Source organism: Leucoraja erinacea, chromosome 23 (assembly GCF_028641065.1).
Source record: "Leucoraja erinacea ecotype New England chromosome 23, Leri_hhj_1, whole genome shotgun sequence".
Lineage (NCBI taxonomy): Eukaryota > Metazoa > Chordata > Chondrichthyes > Rajiformes > Rajidae > Leucoraja > Leucoraja erinaceus.
The window spans coordinates 14,791,599-14,813,108 of NC_073399.1; the positions used below are offsets into that span (position 1 = coordinate 14,791,599).

A 21,510-nucleotide genomic window follows, 5' to 3' on the forward strand; every position below is an offset into this window, starting at 1 on the left:
TTGAACGCTAAGCTAATCACTGCTCCGCAAGGCATTCCCTCAGCGAAGATGTCGGCCGTAAGTCAATAACAAAACAGAGTAGGTCAGACACTCGTAATTACTTATTTCTAAATGGGTTTTCGGAAGGGCTCCATTTAATTCCTATTCCTCGTTACCTTGATAACGTGTTATTGGACATCAGCCTGAACAATTACAATGTCCACCCAAGTGTGTGATTTGCTTATTTTGCAACATGAGCTCATGTTAGCCATATTATGCACAGAATGCTTATTCTCAATGGATACAAACTCACTGTAGGAACAGGGAGTGGCAAAAGGACCAACTTAGGCAGCTTACAACCCAGCAGTATAAATATTGAATTCTCTCATTTGAAGTAACCTATGCATTCCTTCTCTGTCCGCACCTCCCTCACCCTAGTCATCCTGCTAGTTTCATTGTTCGCTTGATCAATTTCCCTCCTGTTCTTTCGTATCATATCGTTATCCCTTCGTTAACATCTCTTCCACAGCCAACAATAGACCATTGTGGGCTCCACCTTTCCTAGGTCATCGGTGCCAGCTTTGATTTGGTTTGAACCTTTACATACCTCTAGTTTCCCTCTCCCATGAGTTTCCTTCCCTCAGTCTGAAGAAGGGCCTCAACCCGGAATATAACCTATTCCAATTTTTCAGAGATGCTCCCTGACCCACTGAGTTAATCCAGCATTTTGTGTCTATCTTCGGTGCAAACCAGCATCTGCCGTTCCTTCCTACACACAGTGTAACCATCTGAAGCTACAATGTGACTCAATTTAGTTTGGACATACAGCATGGACGCAGGCCCTTCGGCCCACCGAGTCTACGCTGACCATCGATCACCATTGACACTAATTCTACATTATCCCACTTTGTCATCCTAGGGGGGGACTAGAGACACTTTATTAAGTCAATTTAACCTATAAACCTGCACCTCTATGGGATGTGGAAGGAAACTGGAGCACCTGGAGAAAACCCAAGGAGAACGTTCAAATTCCACAAAGACAGCACTCGGGGTCAGCATCGAATCAGGGACTCTAGCGCTGTTAGGCAGCAAGTCTACCGCTGCACCACCGCGCCGCCCACCTCTAATCTAAACTAAACAACAAAAGTTTTGAAATTACGCTGCTCTATTTAATATGCGTGCTCATTCCAATTACTCTCCAACAGCGCTGGACACTGTCAGGAATCCACTCTCTCGCTACTGGTGCAGGGGGTTCCTGCTTTTGAAAGCAATACCCAGCTCTTGCCTCAACTGTGCTTCTTGTTAATGGGCAGCTTGACATGACTGAGCTGCAATAATTAATGGCAGGCGACGTGGGCTCTGAATGCCTCCCTCCACGTCAGCTTAAATGTCAGGCTAATAAATAGTGACGCCTCTGTGTGGGATCTGGCTTTGCTGCCTTTAATTTGATTCTGTGCAGTTGAAGCTTAAGCCAGATTGTACTATTTTTTAATAAACGTAGAACTGCCAACAACGATGTGACTCTGGTGCACACTGAAATGTCACGGCTGCGGCACCTCTGCTTTAAAGAGACAACCAATTACAAACACAGCACATAATTTAATCAGACCAGCTCACTTTGTCATGTTCAGAGGTAAAGACCAAACTTCAATCTATCTTGCATCCTAAAGAACGGTTGTAATTTAAGAAATGAATATTTGCGCAATGAGTGACAATTCAATTGATGAGTAGGAAGGAACTGCAGATGCTGGTTCACGTCGAAGATAGACACCAAATGCTGGAGTAACTCAACGGGACAGACAGTATCTCTGGAGAGAAGGAGTGGGTGACGTTTCGGGTTGAGACCCTTCTTCAGTCTGAAAAAGGGTCTTGACCCAAAACGTCGCCCATTCCTTCTCTCCAGAGATGCTGCCTGTCCCACTGAGTTCCTCCAGCTTTTTTTTGTGCCTATCTTTGGTTTAAACCAGCATCTGCGGTTCCTTCCTACTAACTATAATCATCCGTCCATTTTAAAATGTATCAGTGTGATGACTAAGAAGTTAACCTGCTTAAATTGCAGGGGATAAATACGCAATTTCAAACTTGACCACTTCCAAATCTGAAACTCTAGGGGCTATGCACACCTCTAGATCTCAAGCACATAATCAAGGCTGAGTTTAGAGAGTGTGATTTTCTCACGTACAACACGTCAAGCTAAACATTTTTTTTTCTGAAATTTCATTCAAGGTCCAGGCATCAGATTCAGATTCAATTTCAATTTTAATTGTCATTGTCAGTGTACAGTACAGAGACAACGAAATGCATTTAGCATCTCCCTTGAAGAGCGACATAGCAAACGATTTGAATTTAAAAAAAATAATAAGTGTCCGGGGGGGGGGGGTGATTGGCAGTCACCGAGGTACGTTGTTTAGTAGAGTGACAGCCGCCGGAAAGAAGCTGTTCCTCGACCTGCTGGTTCGGCAACGGAGAGACCTGTAGCGCCTCCCGGATGGTAGGAGGGTAAACAGTCCATGGTTGGGGTGAGAGCAGTCCTTGGCGATGCTGAGCACCCTCCGCAGACAGCGCTTGCATCAGTGACAAGGGCAACAGTTGTAGCCCATTCCTTACTTGTTCTTGAAAGGCAGAGAACAAGGTGATGGAGGAACTCAGCAGAACATGCAGTATCTACAAAGACAAATGCACAGGTGACATTTCAGGTCAACATACCTCTTCAGACACCACTACCAACAGGAAGAGAGTAGAGGAGCCTGAAAACCATGAACCAACATCAAGAACAGTTTCTTCCCAGCAACCTGACTCTTGAACACTGCAGAGCATGGACCACGACCTCAGCAACTGTGATCTTCTATGAAGTATATTTTTTGGTTGCATTAAGGACTGGTTTTGCACTATTATTATTACCCAGTATTGCTGTCATTAATTTATCATATTATTGATATCTATAGATGTTTTTATGTGTAATTATGATAATAGACCTGTTAAGTTCCGGCAAGTAAGGATCTCATTGTTCTGTTGCCGGCACATATGACAATTAAACACCTATGATTCTTTATCACAGTTCACAACACCCATATCTTCCAAAAAATGATCTACTTCCTCTTTAAGTACCCAGGATGATCTGGCCTTCATAGCGCTTGACGTAGATTAGTTTAGGTATAATTTAGTTACTCATTTAGTTAGATGAGTTACTGCGCGGAAACAGGCCCTTTGGCCCATCGAGGCCGCGCCGACCAGCGATCCCCATACACTAACACAATCCTACACACTAGGGGACAATTTGCAATCATTACAAAGCCAATTAACCTACAAACTTGTACGTGTTTGGAATGTGGGCGTAAACCTGAGCACCCGGTGAAAACAAACGCGGTTATGGGGAGAACGTACAAACTTTGTACAGACAATGCCCGTAGTCAGGATTGAACCCGGGTCTCTGGCGCTGTAAGGTGGCAACTCTACCGCTGCGCCACCGTGCCGCTCGGAGAATTACAGAGATTCATCAACCTCTGTGAGAAGTTCCTACCCTCCTCAGTTTTAAATGATTGGCCCGCAACCTTGTAACTACATCGCCTTGTTTAAGATTCATCGACTTGTGGAAACATCTACTGTGTTATAACACTTGGAGATGTAAGGGGCACCTTAAGAATATTCACCTTTTCCACCTCATTTTCTGCACATTGCCACGCGATCAACAGAACTAATTCAAGGTTCAACAGTTACAACAAATTAAATTGTAGTCAATGTTTTTCACGGAATGGAAACGTTCAAATGCTAGAGGGCATAGCTTTTAGGGTGAGAGTGCAGGGTTTAAAGGAGATGTGTGGGGCAATGTTTTTTCACACAGATGGTGGTGAGTGTCTGGAATGTGCTGCTGGAGGTGGAGGTTGAAGTAGTTCCATTAGCGGTGTTTAAAAAACTTCTGGACAGGCAAGTGGATATGCAGGGAATGGAGGGATATGGGTTATGTGCAGGAAGTGATGGGCTTTGCTTCATGTTCGGCACAAGCGTTGTGGGGCAAAGGGCCTGTTCTTGTGCTATTCTGCTTTATGTTCTATGCAACATAACTCATTGCAACCAAAGGCATTCATCATAATAATGTATACAACATAGAGTAGGTATGTTACAAAACCTACCTGAATCGCCATTGGGAATCTGCCCACAGCCAGGTCCGCGATTTTGGCGCTGTTTGGAGGGGGCGGGTTTAAAACGCGATTTTTACTAGGCAGTACTAATCGCAGATGTTCAGCCTAGTAAATCATTAACGAAAAATCGCTGCAAGACCCGGTCGCAAAAGGTATTATTAGTTTTATAGGCCTCGATAATATAGTTATAATAGTTTAAAATTACTGTCTCATTCCGCAACCTCTCGCAGCCCCAGGGTTTTATAAAGCAAACAATTAAAGGTATGTACCTTATTTTTACATTAAATGGGGCATATATATAACCTTATATATCAAGTTATCTATAGCGAGTAGTTCATTTTGGGCTTTTTATATCCCGCAGTATTTTTCTCGGCATTTGAGGGCACTAATCCAGCGCGATGTCAACGTTCTAAACCAGCGCGCGTTCACATGAACCCACTAGAAAGCCGATTTAAATGGGCATTTATTTACAGCAATTGCACACTAAATTCCTTCCATTTGGCCTATAAATTAATGTAAATTAGATATAAAAATCATGTTATATTGTGAATTATTTGTGAATAATCTTTGGACACTTAGGCTATTTAAAAATGTTAATCTTTCCTTAAGAAATGGGCTTTTGATTATCCAAGATCACAGCTTTTTTGTAATGTCCATTGAAAATCAATAGGGAACAAGATGCTAATTTCCGAGTATGAAAATGGCCATAACTTTTTTAATACTTGAGATATGAAAGTGAATTTGGTGTCAAATTAAACTTATTGTTATGCTTTATCTGATGGGATAAATTTTGTAACATTGCTACATAGAGCTGCACAAGCTCAGGAACAGGCCCTTCTGCCCACAATGTCTGTGCTGAATATGATGCCAAAATAAACTAACTTCCATCTGCCTTCCCATGATCCATATCCCTCCATTCCCTGAATACCCCCTAATCCAGGCAGCATTAAGGGGCTGTCCCACTTGGGCAACCTAATCCACGAGTTCTGGCGAGTTTGCCCTCGACTCATACTCGCAGCATGGTCGACACGAGGTCTTTGTAAATCTCCTTCATGTTCGAAAGTGGTCTCCGTGTACTTGAGGCCTCAGCTAGGTTGCAGCATATCAGTGGTGGATTTATACTATAAATTACTGGAGGGTTTTTTTGAGGTGGAGTATCTTTGAGCCCTCTCCTGAAATTGTTTTGCCAGTATATACTATTCAAGGCCTGACTAAATGTCTGATTTGTTCAGGAAAGCTCGCCACTGCTGTATGAGAGTTTGTTTGTCTGCTGTCCTAATCTGTACTGCAATGAAGAGGGCAATTGGGTCCCCTGTACAGGGTGAAGATTAATTACACAAGTCCCTCTAACAAAGGCATGGTGGCGCAGCGGTACACCTGCTGCCTTACAGCACCAGAGACCCAGGTTCAATCTTAACTACGGGTGGAGTTTGTACGTTCTCCCTGTGATTTCTCCGGGAGCTCTGGTTTCTTCCCACGCTCCAAAGACGTACAGGTTTGTAGGTTAATTGGTTTGGGTAAAGTTGTAAATTGTCCCTAGTGTGTGTAGGATAGTGTTAGTGTTCGTGGATCAATGGTTGGTGCATCTCGTTGGGCCGAAGAGCCTGATTCAGTGCTGTATCACTAAACTAAACTAAAAGACATACTGCAATTTCAGACAATAAAATTGCATTGAACATACTTCAGAAGCAACTCTAGAATATTTCAGAGAGATGTGCATTTTGATGTGTATCGAAACTTAAAAAAAATAAAGCATTAATAACTGATAGAACTAATTGCCATAATGGTCAATAAATACTCTCAGGACTTGACAATTCTATGCATTGAGAAGACTTGAATGCAGTCTTTCCAAATCATGCTCCCCATTCTATTAATATTTATAAGAATTCAACAGCATAATGCAATTAAGATTCTGCTTTAGGCATTCGCATCATCCTCAGCTTTCTTCTTTGATCATTTACAATGAGAATCATTATGCTTCAAGAAAAAGGGCACAACTTTCTTCATTGTCTCCACTTATTGTTTGAAGTTTATGCTGGGTACAGAGTACGTACTTCAAGGAAAAACCTAATGCTTCAATCGTCCTGGCCTTCTCGAGATATATTTTACTTAATTTACAAATGGTCTTTTCATTCACAGAAACAGAGAATGCTGGCTAATTGTAAAGCAATCAAGCAGTCCTTTGTTAGAATTACTCTCGCACTATTTGTTTAATATTGGATTGTGATTCATTAGTTAGATAATTCAAACTATGGTACCGACAAGGATTAATACAAATAAATGTAATAATTCAGCTGATTTCTTGATCAAACACTCAGATGCTCAACTCATCAGCATAATGCAGTCACAAACAATGTGCTTCGGCAACCAATATATTCACTGTGAAGATAGCTCTCAGCATGGCAACGAACTACCGACTGACTCTATTCAAAATGTTCAATTGCTTCAATGTGAGTCCAGGTACTAATGGATAAGGGCATAGCATCTTCGGGTTGGAACCCTTCTTCAAACTGGAAAAGTGTTCTGACCCGAAATGACACCAATCCTTTTTCCTCAGAGATACTGCCCGACTCGCTGAGTTACTCCAGCACTTTGTGTCTAACACATACATTTTTATTTGCTGCATCTTTAGAGGCACAATAACACAACATGACAATAGATAAATATATAATAAAAAATGACACCTTAAATTATGAGTTATACGAGGTGACAACATTATAAAGGTGAAAGCTGAAGTGTACAGTTCAACCTTACACATAGCCCATAGTAGCTCAATGCTGGGGTAGGGTTATGTTATAGTCAATTGAATTACTAACATAAGGGACAGGAGGGATAATGTTGGTCAGTGAACCTGTCTGGATCTTGGGTAGCTAACAACCCAACAGTATGAACATTAAAATTCTCAAATTTTAGGCAACCCCACCCTCCCTCTCGCCTTTCTCCCTTACATGAATCACATAAAACATAAAACAGTACAGGATAGGAACGGGCACAGTGGCGCAGCAGTAGAGTTGCAGCCTTACAACGCCAGAGACCCTGGTTCGATCCTGACCACGGGGGGATGTCTGTACAGAAATGTTTTGTTCTCCCCGTGACCCATGTGGATTTTCACCCTCACCACAAAGATGTACAGGTTTGTAGGTTAATTAGCTTCGGTAAATTTGTAAATTGTTCCTAGTGAGTAGGATAGTGCAAGCATATGGGGGTGATCGCTGGTCGGCATAGACTCTGTGGGCCGAAGGACCAGTTGCCGCACTGTTATCTGTGCATCTCTGTATCTGTATGTCTGAAAGGTCCTAAGGCCCACAATGTCTTGCCGCCATGATGAGAAGACCAACCATTTTGATCTGCCTGCACATAACCCCTATCCCTCCATTCCTTGTTTGTCCATCCATATCCCCCCATTCCCTGCATTCCCACAATGTGTTCAAGGCTGAGGAGATTGAGAGCCGAGCATGTCTCTGATCATTGCCTGAGGCAATTAGAATGAAAAATAATGTTTTTCTGAGATGGGTGGAATAAATCCAGGCCACCTTTTCTAAAGGATGAGGAGGAAGGGGAGTTGTACCTGATTAAGTGAGTAATGGAAGATGAATAAAAAGAGGAGTATCAGAAGACAATCCCTGAATGAGAAGAATATTACTTCAGTTCAGTTCAGTTTAGTTTATTGTCACGTGTACCGAGGTACAGTGAAAAGTTTTGATGCATGCTATCCAGTTAATGGAAAGCCAATGCAAGATTGCAATCGAGCCATTTATACTGTATAGGCCTGTAGGAGTAGAGATTTAAGAGTGTGCAGCAATTGTAATACGTGCTTGTAGATCTGCTTCTGTGGCTAGCAATCAAATAGTCGCCTGGGTTGGGCACCATCTTGGATGCAAGGAGAAACATTACTTTGAGCGTGAACTGAAAGTGTTGGAAGAGGGTACGGAATTGAAATGGGATACCATGTCACTGGAGATTCTGCAGATGGGCAATCATTCTTACGGATTGTCCATGGGATTGGAAGGGTTAAATCTGAAGCAGTTGCTGCTCAGGAAACCTTTGACTGAAATAAGGTTTGCTCCAATATTAAAAATCAATTATTGAATAATCGCTTTAAAGCAACTACTATGTGTAATTTTTAATGCAATGCATGAACATTTTTTGGATGAAAGCCCAGTCTGCCTTGAGAAATGCAAATAATCATTTGTCCCATGATGATACAATATTATTCAACTTTGAAAGCAAAGGAAGAAGATTTATTTTAAAAACCAGTTTGAAACAATTATTTAAATAAACAGCAACAGAATTAAAGCAAATTGTTGAATCCTTGCTGTGAAATTCAAGGGGTGGTGAAGGACACCTTCTTCAAGACAAGATCTCCATGGCTCATACACTGGTTATGGCAATAGCTTACATCGTGATTAACACAATGTGGCAACTACAGAGAAGCTCTCTGTAACGTAAACACAAGATACTGGCACCAGCTGCAAATGAACACCTGATTCTGCACTAGGAATAATGATTTTGCTTTTCAGTATTATTGCAGAGTAAAACGGGCTGCAATTTCCAATAGAGTCATGATCATGGTGGCGTAATGCATGGAAAAATGCCCTTTGGCCCAACTTGTCCACGCCGACCAATTTGCCCCATCTACACTTGTCCCACCTGCCTGTATTTGACCCATATCCCTCTTAACCTGTCCTACCTATGTACCTGTCCAATGTTTCTTAAATGTTGGACAGGTACCTGTCTGGTAAGAAGGCAGGGAAAACAGGTTAAGATAGGGAAATGATTGAATGGCAGAGTAGACTTGATGGGGCGAACGGCCTAATTCTGCTCCAATCACTTATGAAGTTATGGTAGGTGTATGCAACTACCTCCTCTAGCAACTCGTTCCATACACACACCACCTTTTGTGTAAAAAAGTTACCCCTCGGGATCCTATTAAATCTTTCCTCCCTCACCTTAAACTTATGTCCTCTGGTTTTTGATTCCCCTACCCTGGGCAAAAGACTGTGCATTTTCCCGATCTATTCCTCTCATGATTTTGTACACAATATCCACTCAATGTCGGGTATGAAACTGGTGAAGTCATTTATTTGTTGCTTGCTGCATGCACAAAAATACGACGGCTCCGCTCAAGTGTAAATTCATTTTTAATGGTTTGAAAAGCTTTTATTATTTTAAAATACATCTCCTGCATTGAACATGTATTCATTCCTTCAGATTTTAATTGCAATGTTTCCAAAGTGAGCTTTACAGTAATATTAGAAGCCATTACAGAAGCCAATTAACTTACAAACCTGCACGTCTTTGGAATGGGGAGGAAACCAAAGCACCTGGAGAAAACCCACATGGTCACAGGGTGTACATGCAAATTTCACACGGACATCACCCGAGGTCAGGATTGAACCCGGGTCTCTGGTGCTGTGAGGCAGCAGCTCTACCCGCTGCGCCACTGTGCACTCTTATCATCACCTGATGGTTGTGATGGAAGGGCTTATTTGCCTCTCTATGGCAATATGCCTAAGAGGTTTTTAGATAGGCACATAGATATGCAGGGAATAGAGGGATATGGATCACGCACAGATAGTGTAGATTGTTTAACTTGTAATCATGGTCGGCACAGACAGTGTGGGCCATAGGGCCTGAGCCTGTGCTGCACTGTTATATGTTCAACAACAGCCCCTTAACACATTAGTTAGTGTTCCTGGCACCACAGGTCCTTCAATAACACATCACTCTCTGGATATTTAACGCCATAACACTCCTTTCAATGCTGATTCTATTTCATTCTTATTCCTGGAAAGCATCTTTAAGCCTTTACTTTAGAGATACAAGGCACACACAGGCCCTTCGGCCCACCCTGTCTGCACAGAACAGCGATCACCCCGTACATCCGTACTATCCGACAGACGAGGGATAATTTACAATTTTACCAAAGCCAATTAACCTATAAACAAGTACATCTTTGGAGTGTGGGAGGAAACTGGAACACCCGGAGAAAAGCCACACGATAACAGGGAGAACGTACAAACTCCGTACAGACAGCACCTGTAGACAGGATCGAACCCGGGTCTCTGACGTTGTAATGCAGCAACTCGTCCCCTGTGCTACTGTGAAGCCCCCCAAATGCTTAATAGGTACCAATGAAAACGTTACCAATCCATGTTCTCCAGAGACGCTGTGTTAACCCAGTTTTTCCCCCCCGATAATGATAATGACCCCACAAACTCTAAAATCCAATTTAATGGCAGTCTAAATGCCCAGTAAAATGGTTACCTATTTTGATTTACATCAGTTATATGGATTTTGTTTTTTAGCTAATTTCTTTCATCGGTACCATATAGGGGGAATTTGAGTATGAAATTAACTTAGAAAGTGGTGGAAACGCACTTGCTTTGCAGCAGAGAGAACACTCCTATTAATTAGAGTGATTGGGACGACAATGCAATGTGATACTCGATGTGATAAGTAGAATAATTAAACCTGACTTCAAAATAGAAATAGAGAAAAAAATGAACAGCAGACGCTAGTTTACAAATAAAAGACACAAAATGCTGGAGTAACTCAGTGGGTCAGTATGCATCTCTGGAGAACATGGATAGGTGATGTTTCTGGTCAGGGCCCTTCTTTACTTCTTTCAAATCCTTTTGTGAGAAAATGATTTCAACTCTCAGCCTGACCAAAGTGGAGTTTACTATAATATCAGAAAAGATTGTGTCCAGCTCCCAAAACTATATATCAATATATTAGGCAGCTGTCTCTTCCGCAATATAAATTTTCTGCTGTGTTGCAGTGTAGGAAATCATAACAGAGCAACATCATCTCGGAAAAGACAAAGCAGCTCTCGATGGCTGCACCTTTGTACATGATTTCTGCGCACAATCAATTACTTAAAAAGAAATTAGTTCAGAACCCATTTCACCAGTTTTCTGGATTAAAAGAAGTGTGTGAAATTGGCCTGGCTGTGCTCTCTTTGTTCTGGGCAAAATCACTGCCATTTTCTCTCTGTTTCTATAGCATTGCCCTTTGAAATTCTGCATCTTATTTCCACAGAAAATGACTTTTCATTGTCCCATGTATTTTCGTCCACTCAAAACCGGTTTAAAAAAACCTGCAGGACGTGAATATACCGAAAGCATTGAGTAGCAGAAATGTCAACGTTTGTAATATAATTGGGTCGGACTTTCAAAATCCCATTTTTTTTTTAAATGCTCCCTCATGAGGTGGAACATTGGAATCTTTAGAAATATGTTGGCTGACCCAACCATTTACCTTCTATTTTAGATAGTAAAAATTAGATCAGTTATTGCCGCGATCTTTTATAATTCTATCAGCGATGGAGATTGCTCAACTGAGATCATTCCAGGTCATGAAAAAACTTCACAATCTGACATTAATAAACCAAATCAACCAATTAACTTCAAAGAAACCCGAAAGTCTGCTTTATTTTCCATATAAAAGGCTTGGTATTAACCCATCGTGAGGGAAGGAACTGCAGATGCTGCTTTACACCGAAGATAGACACCAAAAGCTGGAGTAACTCAGCGGGTCAGGTAGCAATGGAGGAAAGGAATAGGTGACGTTTCAGTGAACCTTCTTCAGATTGAGAGTCAGGGGAGAGGGGACCAAGGTATGAAAATGGTACATAGAACAAGTTAACATAAGATATGCAAAAAGACAGATCAAAGCCGGCAACGATGATTAAGGATAGGTGGAGCCCACAATGGTCCATTGTTGACTGTGGGGAAGGTGATAACAAGTATTACAGACAGTGAAACTCAGGAGTGCGACAGTGAAACTAATAGGATGACTAGGGTGGGGGAGGGATGCAAGGGTTACTTGAAGTTTGAGAAATCAAATTCATACCGCTGGGTTGAAAGCACTACACACATACCTCTGTCTGAAGAAGGGTTTTGGCCCGAAACGTTGTCTATTTCCTTCGCTCCGTTGATGCTGCCGCACCCGCTGAGTTTCTCCAGCAATTTTGTCCACCTCCGCTGGGTTGAAAGCTGCCCTAGCGAAATATTGCTGTTTCTCTAAATAACGTTTGGCCTCACCTTGATGGTGGAGGAGGCCCAGGACGGAAAAGTCCATATGGGAATGAGAAGGGGAGTTAAAATGTTTGGCAAACCGGGGAGATCGCGAAGGCCAAGGCGGACTGAGGGAAGGTGTTCAGCGAAACGATCACCCAGTCAAAACTTGGCTCGCCGTTATATATACTGAATAAAATTTCAGTGAGTCTACACCGACAACAATACAGTAGATGAGGTTGGAGGAGGTGATAGAGAACCTCTGCCTCACCTACTGTGCTAACCCATTGTTTTTTCAAAAGAAAAGCACTGCAGAATTTGGAAATCTGAAATATGAGCAGGTGAGGCAACATTCGGGAGGGAGGGATAAGAAAGAGTATATGTTTTATATCAATGTTTCTCTTTCAGCAGGCGCTGTTTGATCTACTTGTTCGATGCTTTGAATTTAACCATGTCCCAGATAGGAATGGAATCGTTGCTTCCCATTCTGCGATCATTGGACCCGACCTTGCTAACAGAATGCCCCTGACTGGATTTATTGTCTGCTGTTCCCTGGTGCCAACACTCATCTGATATCCAGGGCCTGTCATACTGGCGTGCATCCCGTCATTCAGTGGCATGGTCTCAGTGGAAAAGCACAAAGTGCTGTAGGAGCTGTGCTTTCAGTGGTTGGTGATTAGCTTTATGGTGTGTCGTGCTATTTAGGGCGGCATGGTGTTGCGGCGGCAGCGATAGAGTTTCTACCTCAGAGCACCAATGATCCGGGTTAGATCCTGACTAAAGGTGCTGTCTGTACGAAGTTTGTACATTCTCCCTGTGACCTGCGTGGGTTTTGTTCCTGGGTGATCTGCTTTCCTCCCACACTCCAAGGACGTACAGGTTTGTAGGTTAATTGGCTTCTGTAAATTGTAAATTGTCCCTAGCGTGAAAGATAGTACTAGTGTACGGAGTGATCGCTGGTCGGCGCGGACTCGGTGGACCGAAGGGCCTGTTTTCACGCTGTATCTCTAAAGTCTAAAGTAAAACTCATCCGGTCATGCAGCATCTGTGGAGGGAATAGCGAAGCGATATTTCGGGTCAGGACCCTTCTTCAAACTGAAGAAGTCTGAAGATCAGTCCCAAACCAAAACTGGTGATAGGGGCTGAGAAGCCTAACATCAGTGGTGGTAAGTTACTGGAGATGCCTCTGAGGCTGGATGGTCTGGAACTTTGTCCCTGGAGGAGAGAAGGTAGAATTACGAGGAGCATAAATAAGATGTATGGTCACAGTTTTTTTTCCCCTCGGGTAGGGGAATCTAAAACTAGAGGATACACATTTAAGGTAAGAACCAATTTGATCCAAACCGAAGATGGTGGGCATATCAATCGAGCTGTCAAAGAAAATCATTTTGGCAGAATCAATTACAACATTTAAAAGATATTTGATCAGATTGATGGACAGAAAAGGATTAACAGGATGTGGAGCAAATGCAGGCAAATAGGACCAACTCAGATAGACATCTTGGTTGGCATGGATGAACTGGGATGAAGGGTTTGTCTTCAAGCTTTTAAAACTCTATAATAATAATGGAATTATTAATAATGCAACAAGCGCAACTTGCCTCTTTCTGTTAATCAAATTTGCTGCAGGTGCTGGCAATCTGAAGCAGACACAGAAAATGCTGGAACACTCAACAGGTCAGCTTGAAGAATACTCAACGCCTCAGGTTGCAATCCCTTCATCTTCTTACAAAGTTCAGTCCAAGGGTCTCCAAACTGCGGCATTGACTCTTCCCGTAAATTCGGCCTGACCTGTTAAATGTTTCCAGCATTTTGTTTTGTCTTTTTGCGATGTTCATTATTTAAGGTAACCTTGTGTGTAGGAAGGAACCGCTGATGCTGGTTTACACCGCAGATAGACACAAAATGTATAAGTAACTCAACAAGTCAGGCAGCGTCTCCGGAGAAAAAGAATATGTGAGGTTTTGGGCTGAAACCCTTCTTCAGCTGAAGACCGGCTGAGTCCAGTCTGAAGAAGGGTCTTGAACCAAAACGTGACCCAATTTATTTCTCCAGAGATGCTGCCTGATCTGAGTTACTACAGCATTCTGTGTCTATTTAAGGTAACCTTACTTTGTTGCTGAACTATTAACTGAATAACCAACTGCTTCCTTTGCTATCAGTGTGCATTTAATAGTAACTATTCCACGGTAAAGCACAGTATTTCCAGTATGTTGCACTGATTTTTGTTCCATTTTGCAATATTTCAATCACCATAACAGCTTTTTTTAATAAATACAGCATCACTTGTTTTAGGCTCATAAATCGATACAGAAATTGCAGACATTTTGGATTCGAGCTTCCAAATGAATGCCAGTAGAGAATTTGATAACTTGAGGTTAGTAATCATTCTGAACTAAAACAGACAGCCTTTTCAACCTCTTAAAAGCATCAACTACAGATACTCCCGAAACAAATACATTTGTTGGGTTAAGGTGTATCCCTCTTTTTATTCAATTGTGTCATGACTTCTTATTTCTTTCTAATTTGTGATGCCAAATACACAAAAATAACCAAAGCCCCAGTGGCCTTGTTTTGTAATCTGAAGTGCAGCACTTCACAATACCAATATCTAAATTGATTTGGTTTCACTGTGATAATTGGAAATCAGCGCATGATAGCACTGGTGCTCACAATAGCCTATTCTACAACAAAGCCAATGTACTAAGAAAGTTAAATCTACTTAAAAAGCAGGGAAAAGGGTGCTTATGATAGAAGCTCAGGTAACATCTGTCAAACAAAGCAGAATCAATTATTCTGAAGACTGCTCTGAGTGGAAGATTGTGCATATTATCAGTCTCAGGTACTTACTACACTGTAATCATTAGACTTGACTGATGGTGGAATAGACAATAGACAATAGGTGCAGGAGTAGGCCATTCTGCCCTTCGAGCCAGCACCGCCATTCAATGAGATCATGGCTGATCATCCCCAATCAGTACTCCATTCCTGCCATTCCCTGACACTGCTACCTTTAAGAGCTCTCTCTTGAAAGTATCCAGAGAACTGGACTCCACCGCCCTCTGAGGCAGAGAATTCCACAGACTCGCAACTCTCTGTGTGAAAAAGTGTTTCCTCGTCTCCGTTCTAAATGGCTTACCCATTATTCACAAACTGTGGCCCCTGGTTCTTACTCTTAAACTATGGCCCTTGGTTCTCAACAACCAACATCGGGAACATACATTTCCAGTCTGGCTGGGAAGAGCCTTACTGTATCTCTGCACACAGCAAACACAGAATACCTCAGTGGTCTTCTCAGTGGTCAGAACTAATAGGCAAGGGCTGTCTCAGTACTGCCATCTAACGTGCAGCTAGTCTAGAACATTTGTGCGAAAAGAAAGGCCATCAATGCCTCGAAGATAGACAGAAATGCTGGAGTAATGCAGCAGGCCAGGCAGCATCACTGCAGAGAAGGAATGGGTGATGTTTCAGGTCGAGACCCTTCTTCAGACCATAATCTGCAGTTCCTTCCTACGTCCATAACACCTCTACATCCTTGGAAGATTGAGGAGATTTGCTAAGTTGACCAATACTCTCTTGAACTTCTGGAGCTGTACAGTAGGGAGCATATTGACTGGTTGCATCACAGCCTAGTTCAGCAACTAGAACGCCCAGGATTGAAGAAGATTGCAAAAGTGGTGAACGCTACCTAGTCCATCACAGGTACTGACCTCCCCACTACTATAAGAGGCGCTGTCTCAAAAAGGTCAGCCAACATCATCAAGGACCCGCACTATCCTGGTAATGCCTTTGTTTCACTCCTGCCATCAGGAAGAAGATGTAGTAGTCTGAAAACTACATTGTCCAGGTTCAGGGATAGCTTCTTCTCAACAACCATTAGGCTACTGAACACTACAAACTCCAACCAAACTCTGAACTGCAAACTGGTTGTACTGGGGACGTTGGGCTTTGGGGTTTTTTTGCACTATATTGGATTTTTATATTGAACTTTATTTTTTGTTGATTATATCATCTATCGATTATTGTGTTTACAAACTTGTTATGTTGCTGCAAGAATTTCATTGTTTCTGGACATATGACAATAAAACACTCTTGATTCTTGATGCTGTCAAACATAGAAATCAAGACTGCAGATGCTGGAAAGATCGAAGGTAGACAAAAATACTGGAGAAACTCACTGGGTGAGGCAGCACCTATGGTGCGAAGGAATAGGCGATGTTTCGGGGCGAGGCCCTTCTTTAGTCTGCATGGTCTGAGGCTCCATTTCAATGGGGATTGTACAGTTATGTCTTATGGGCCTGTCCCACTGCGGGGACCTAATTTCCGAGTTTAAAATAGTTTGCCCTGGACTCATACACGCAGCATGGTCGGCACGAGGTCCTAGGAGGTCTTTGTAACTCTCCTTCGTGCTCGAGGATACTTGTGGCCTCAGTTTGGTTGAGGCGTTTTCTTTAGCATGCTGAAAATTGTCCATGAGTAAAAAAAGGTCTCCATGGAAAAAATCTATATTTTTTTACTCGTAGGTTTAGTCGAAGTAGGTCCGCATGTTATTCGTAGGTAATCGAAGGTAGTCAAAACATAGTCGTAGGAGGTCGAAGGAGATGTCTTCAACATATTCGTAGGAGGTTCTCTACATCGTCGAGAGAGGTCGAAGGAGGTCTTCTACTTCAGCGATACAACACGACCATGACACTTTTTCATACTCTCCTGAACTCTTCTACACTCGCAAATTAGGTCCCCGCAGTGGGACAGGCCCTTTAGGAGCACATTTTTAAAGTTTTGTATTTTATTAAAATAAAATTATTTTTTAATTATATATTTTAACAGATTTTGAAGTGCTTCTGACTCTCAGAGAGATTTAAAAGTCATTATAAATCCATCACAGCCAGCAATGTTGGAGGTGTGATTTTGACATCTGTTAGAGCTTTTACTGCACTGCTGGAGTTCCTGTTATAGTTCAGACCAAGCCACTGGAGTTCTGCTTAGTTCAGACAAGATCTGATCTGATGAATGCAGGCTTAGGTCAAAGGCACATGGCGATCCTGGGACGGGAGCAACAGATCAAGGGCCCTTGACGGGGCATCTTGGTCGACATGGAGGAGTTTCCATGCTGTATGATTCTATGACTCTATGATTTTTACTCACTAGCCAGAAAGGCACGACAAAAACAACAGACAAGTGAAACCAAAACATAAAATTAATGGCAGTACTGGAAAAAGAGGGGAACTAAAGCTATCTATGCCCTCTGATGCCCTCTAAACTTTAGGATGATGAAAAAAGAATCAATTAATAGCTTTGAAAAGGGCTTGGTTAAGTGCTCGGATGAGAATAATCTGCAGTGAGAGCAGAAATCATGTGATCACTCCACTTGGTGTGGGCACAGAGTTGATGGGTTGAATTAGCGGCATGGTGGCGCAGCGGTAGAGCTGTTACCTTACAGCGCCAAGGTCCCGGGTTCGATCCTGACTACGGGTGTTGTCGTACGGAGTTTGCACATTCTCCCCATTTGCACATTCTCCGGCTTCCTACCACACTCCAAAAACGTACGTTTGTAGGTTAATTGGCCACGATGAAGTTGGCAATTGTCACTAGTGAATAGGATAATGCTAGTTTACAGGGATCGCTGGTTGGCGCGGACTCGGTGGGCCGAAGGGCCTGTTTCCACGCTGTATCTCTAACTGTCCTAGTTTGTATTTTCAATACTTTATGCTTCTAGCTATGAACCGGCTCAAATGCGGTTAACTGATCTTTTAACCCTATTATTTCTTTCATGTTTGACGATAATAGTCACCAGGTTGATCCATCACGGCCTGATAATCCTATTGTGAACATTAAAATTGTATTTATAATCCTTTGTTTTAGTCAAGAAAGTCGATACCATTTATTAAATGCAGATTACAGCAGAGTACACCTCTTAGTGAGCCAGGACTCCATCTACAACCTTAAAATTAGGCTGGCATTTTTGTGCAGCACGTAGTAGGTTACATTTTTACGCCAACTATTGATCGGCTCAATGTAAACAGATCTAGATATCATAGGGCCATAAAGCACAAATGGAAGTCATTTGACATGTGGTTTTGCTGCATGTATTACATGGCATTTTCTGTGATCACACAATATTTTCTTCAATCATCTGCCTTTGATCATCAGATCACTGGTCGTCATTGCTTAGAGGGACCTCAATACTTTTGCCCATCAATCAGTAGAGGGTACATTACATAAGTAATTCCTTGACTGTGAAATCCATTAGTTCATGAGAAGGTTCGGTATGATCACAAGTCCTGCTGCCCATTTGTTCTTAGTGTTCTGAAAATGGCTTTTATGTTGATTGATAAACCATTCATGTTCTGTGCTTGAAGTCTGAAATAAAAATAGAAAATGCTGGAAATACAGCAGGCAAATCAAGAGCTTGAATATTTCCAGTATTTTCTGTTTTAATTACGGTTGACGCCTGCTCTGTTAAATCTTCCAGAATTTTCTACTTTTATTTCATGATCAATGCTTGTGTTTTATAGCATCTGTACAAATTGTATTGTTTACAATATCTCTGCTACTGTTCTTCATTAATATGTCACTAAAATGAGAATCAAACACAGCAACAAATAAAAAAAATACAAATTGCCACAGCTAGCCTAAGAAAAAAGATAGTGTTAAAAATAAAAATGTATAGATAGCAAGTCTCATTAGAGGTAAGTTTCATTTATCCAGCCCCCTTTGTGTCTCTTTATAGCTGATCTGGTAACGCTGAAGAACATTTGCTGTGCAATGTTGGAAATTTGACTTGCAAATTATTTGCAAGAAGCTCCAACAAACAATACTAGATAATCTGCTTTGGACAAATTGATACAGAGTTGAATATTGGCTCAGAATGCAGAGGAAAGCAATCCTGCTCTCATAGAGCATAGAGCAGTACAGGAACAGACCCTTTGGCCCACAATGTCCATGCTGATCATGATGCCAAATTAAACTAGCCCCATTAATTAACCTGCTCTGCTTTAAAACATTACTATGGAATCGTTTATGCACACTTGGGGCAGCACATTTAAAACTTAACCCAAAGACCAATGGATCAATGTTGCATTCCCTCAGTTCTGTGCTGAAAAAGTAGTCTGTATATTCATGAACAGCAAAGTGATTGGAAATTCACAAGTGCACGTTGGTGCAGCGGTAGAGTTGCTGCCTTACAGCGACAGAGACCAGGGTTCGATCCTGACTACGGGTGCTGTCTGTGTGGAGTTTGTACATTCTCCCGGTGACTGTGTGGGTTTTCCCCTTGTGCTCCAGTTTCCTCCCACACTACAAAGACGTACAGGTTTGTAGATTAGTCTGAAGTCTGAAGAAGTTAGTCAGTCTGAAGAAGGGTTTCGGCCCAAAACGTTGCCTTTTCCTTCGCTCCATAGATGCTGCTGCACCCGCTGAGTTTCTCCAGCTTTTTTGTGTACCTTCGATTTTCCAGCATCTGCAGTTCCTTCTTAAACAAAGGTTAAATGGTTTTGGTAAAAATTGTAAATTGTCCCCAGTGTGTGGGATAATGCTAGTGAACGGGGATCGCTGGTCGGTGTGGACTCGGTGGGCTGAAGGGCCTGTTTCTGCGCTGTATCTCCAAACTAAACTATTAATTAAACTCTAATTCAGAGTTGAAGCTGCAACCAATTTCAGTTCAGTTTAGTTTATTGCCACATGTATCGAGGTACAGTGAAAGGCTTTTGTTGCATGCTTTCCAAAACATAAAGATACACCAAAAACGAAATCTTGAGAACTATTAACAAATGTCATCAGACTTGCCCGGTCTAACTTTGCTCCTGATGATTTTAAGATCCCTTATGACCAAATCATCAGGTGTGACAGAACAAAATATGAGTCTTGCTGTCATCTCGGCTCTAAAGCAGTATATACATGAAACACTTTCCATGAAATAGAGTTCTGATTTTCCATTATCTCATATGAGCCAAGCTTGTTTTACCAATCTCAAATGGCACTGAAGTTGAACACATTGCTGATTATAGTGAACAGTGTCCAGATTTAAAGCACCTGCTTCATTCTTCTCATGATCCTTCCAGAGGTTGTCTTATCAGCTCAGCACAGCAAACCATATATGTTTACAGCCCTCCAGACTGATTGATGGGCTCAAAGAACGAGCCAAACAAATTGAAATCCAGTAAATCATTGCATTACATGCAAAATGTCGAATGAAGCAGCAGTCTATTAGTCACCTAGAAGTGGCAGACCCATAACACAGGCGCTAAACTGTGTAAACAGATTGGCATTTGGATCAATTCTTCCTTTTGTTCTTATGCAACACAAACAACTTATATTTATATAGACCATGTTTAACACCAAAAACATTGTCTTTCACGTAAATGTGACAACTTAAAAACAAATGATTTAGTTTAGTTTAGTGACAGTGTGGAAAGAGGCCCTTCGGCCCACCAAGTCCACGCCGGTTAGCAATCCCCGCAAACTAACTCTACCCAACACACTCTAGGGACAATTTACAACCTGTGCGCCTTTGGAATGTGGGAGGAAACCGGAGCACCCGGAAAAAACCCACGCAGGTCATGGGGAGAACGTACAAACTCTGTACAGACAGCACCCGTAGTCAGGATCAAACTCAGGTTTCTGGTGCTGTAAGACAGCAACTCTACCGCTGCGCCGCCCAAATGGTTATTGAAAAGTCCTCATGTTTAGTTAAAGAGGTCACAGAAGTGGGACAGTGAATGAATTCCAAGCATCAACATTTGATTGGTGTGCGGTGGAACTGGGAGAGCACTGATTTCATCTTTCGTCTCAATTCTACTATCCTGTGTAATCACCAACAATTTCCAAATATTTACCTTAAATTTACTCCAACTACCGCAAGAAGTATGGTCGCATATTTTGGTATCTTGGTGCGAGAGAGAAAATTAATTGTCTCTTTTTTGCAGTGGGAATTTCCTTCTTCCTAACATTTCTTTTATTCCCAAATAAATTTCTCCAAATGGCACAAATATCAGTGCAACAAAGCTGCGAACTTCCAACTTGCCATATTCTGCAAAATAGCAGTTCTTAATTCCGAATAGGCCAACAAACTATGTTTTCCTTACCATAGTGGCATTTAAAGTCAAAGAATCACTCAACACGGGCACAGTCACTTTGGCCTAATGAGTTTGTGCTGATGATTAAGCAGCCAACATGGAAGACAGGACATTGGTTAGTTAGAACATGGTTCGACCGCTCTGCAAATAAATGTGGTAACAAAAGACACTTGGAGCTCATGCATCCATCCTCAAAGTCTCAATTAAACATTTCAACAAATTTATTTGAACAAACATTGAACCTTCAAGGAAGGCAAACCATTTCCAATCTACTTTCAACTTGTTAGGATTTCAAAG

The 21,510-nt window shown here is 41.9% G+C and overlaps 1 protein-coding gene across 3 annotated transcripts in view; it reads right to left on the minus strand.

Moving 5' to 3' along the window:
- LOC129708260 (zinc transporter ZIP11-like) overlaps positions 1 to 21,510 on the minus strand; it is a 515,212-nt gene that overhangs the window by 335,051 nt on the left and 158,651 nt on the right. The gene's annotated exons all lie outside the window — the stretch shown is intronic.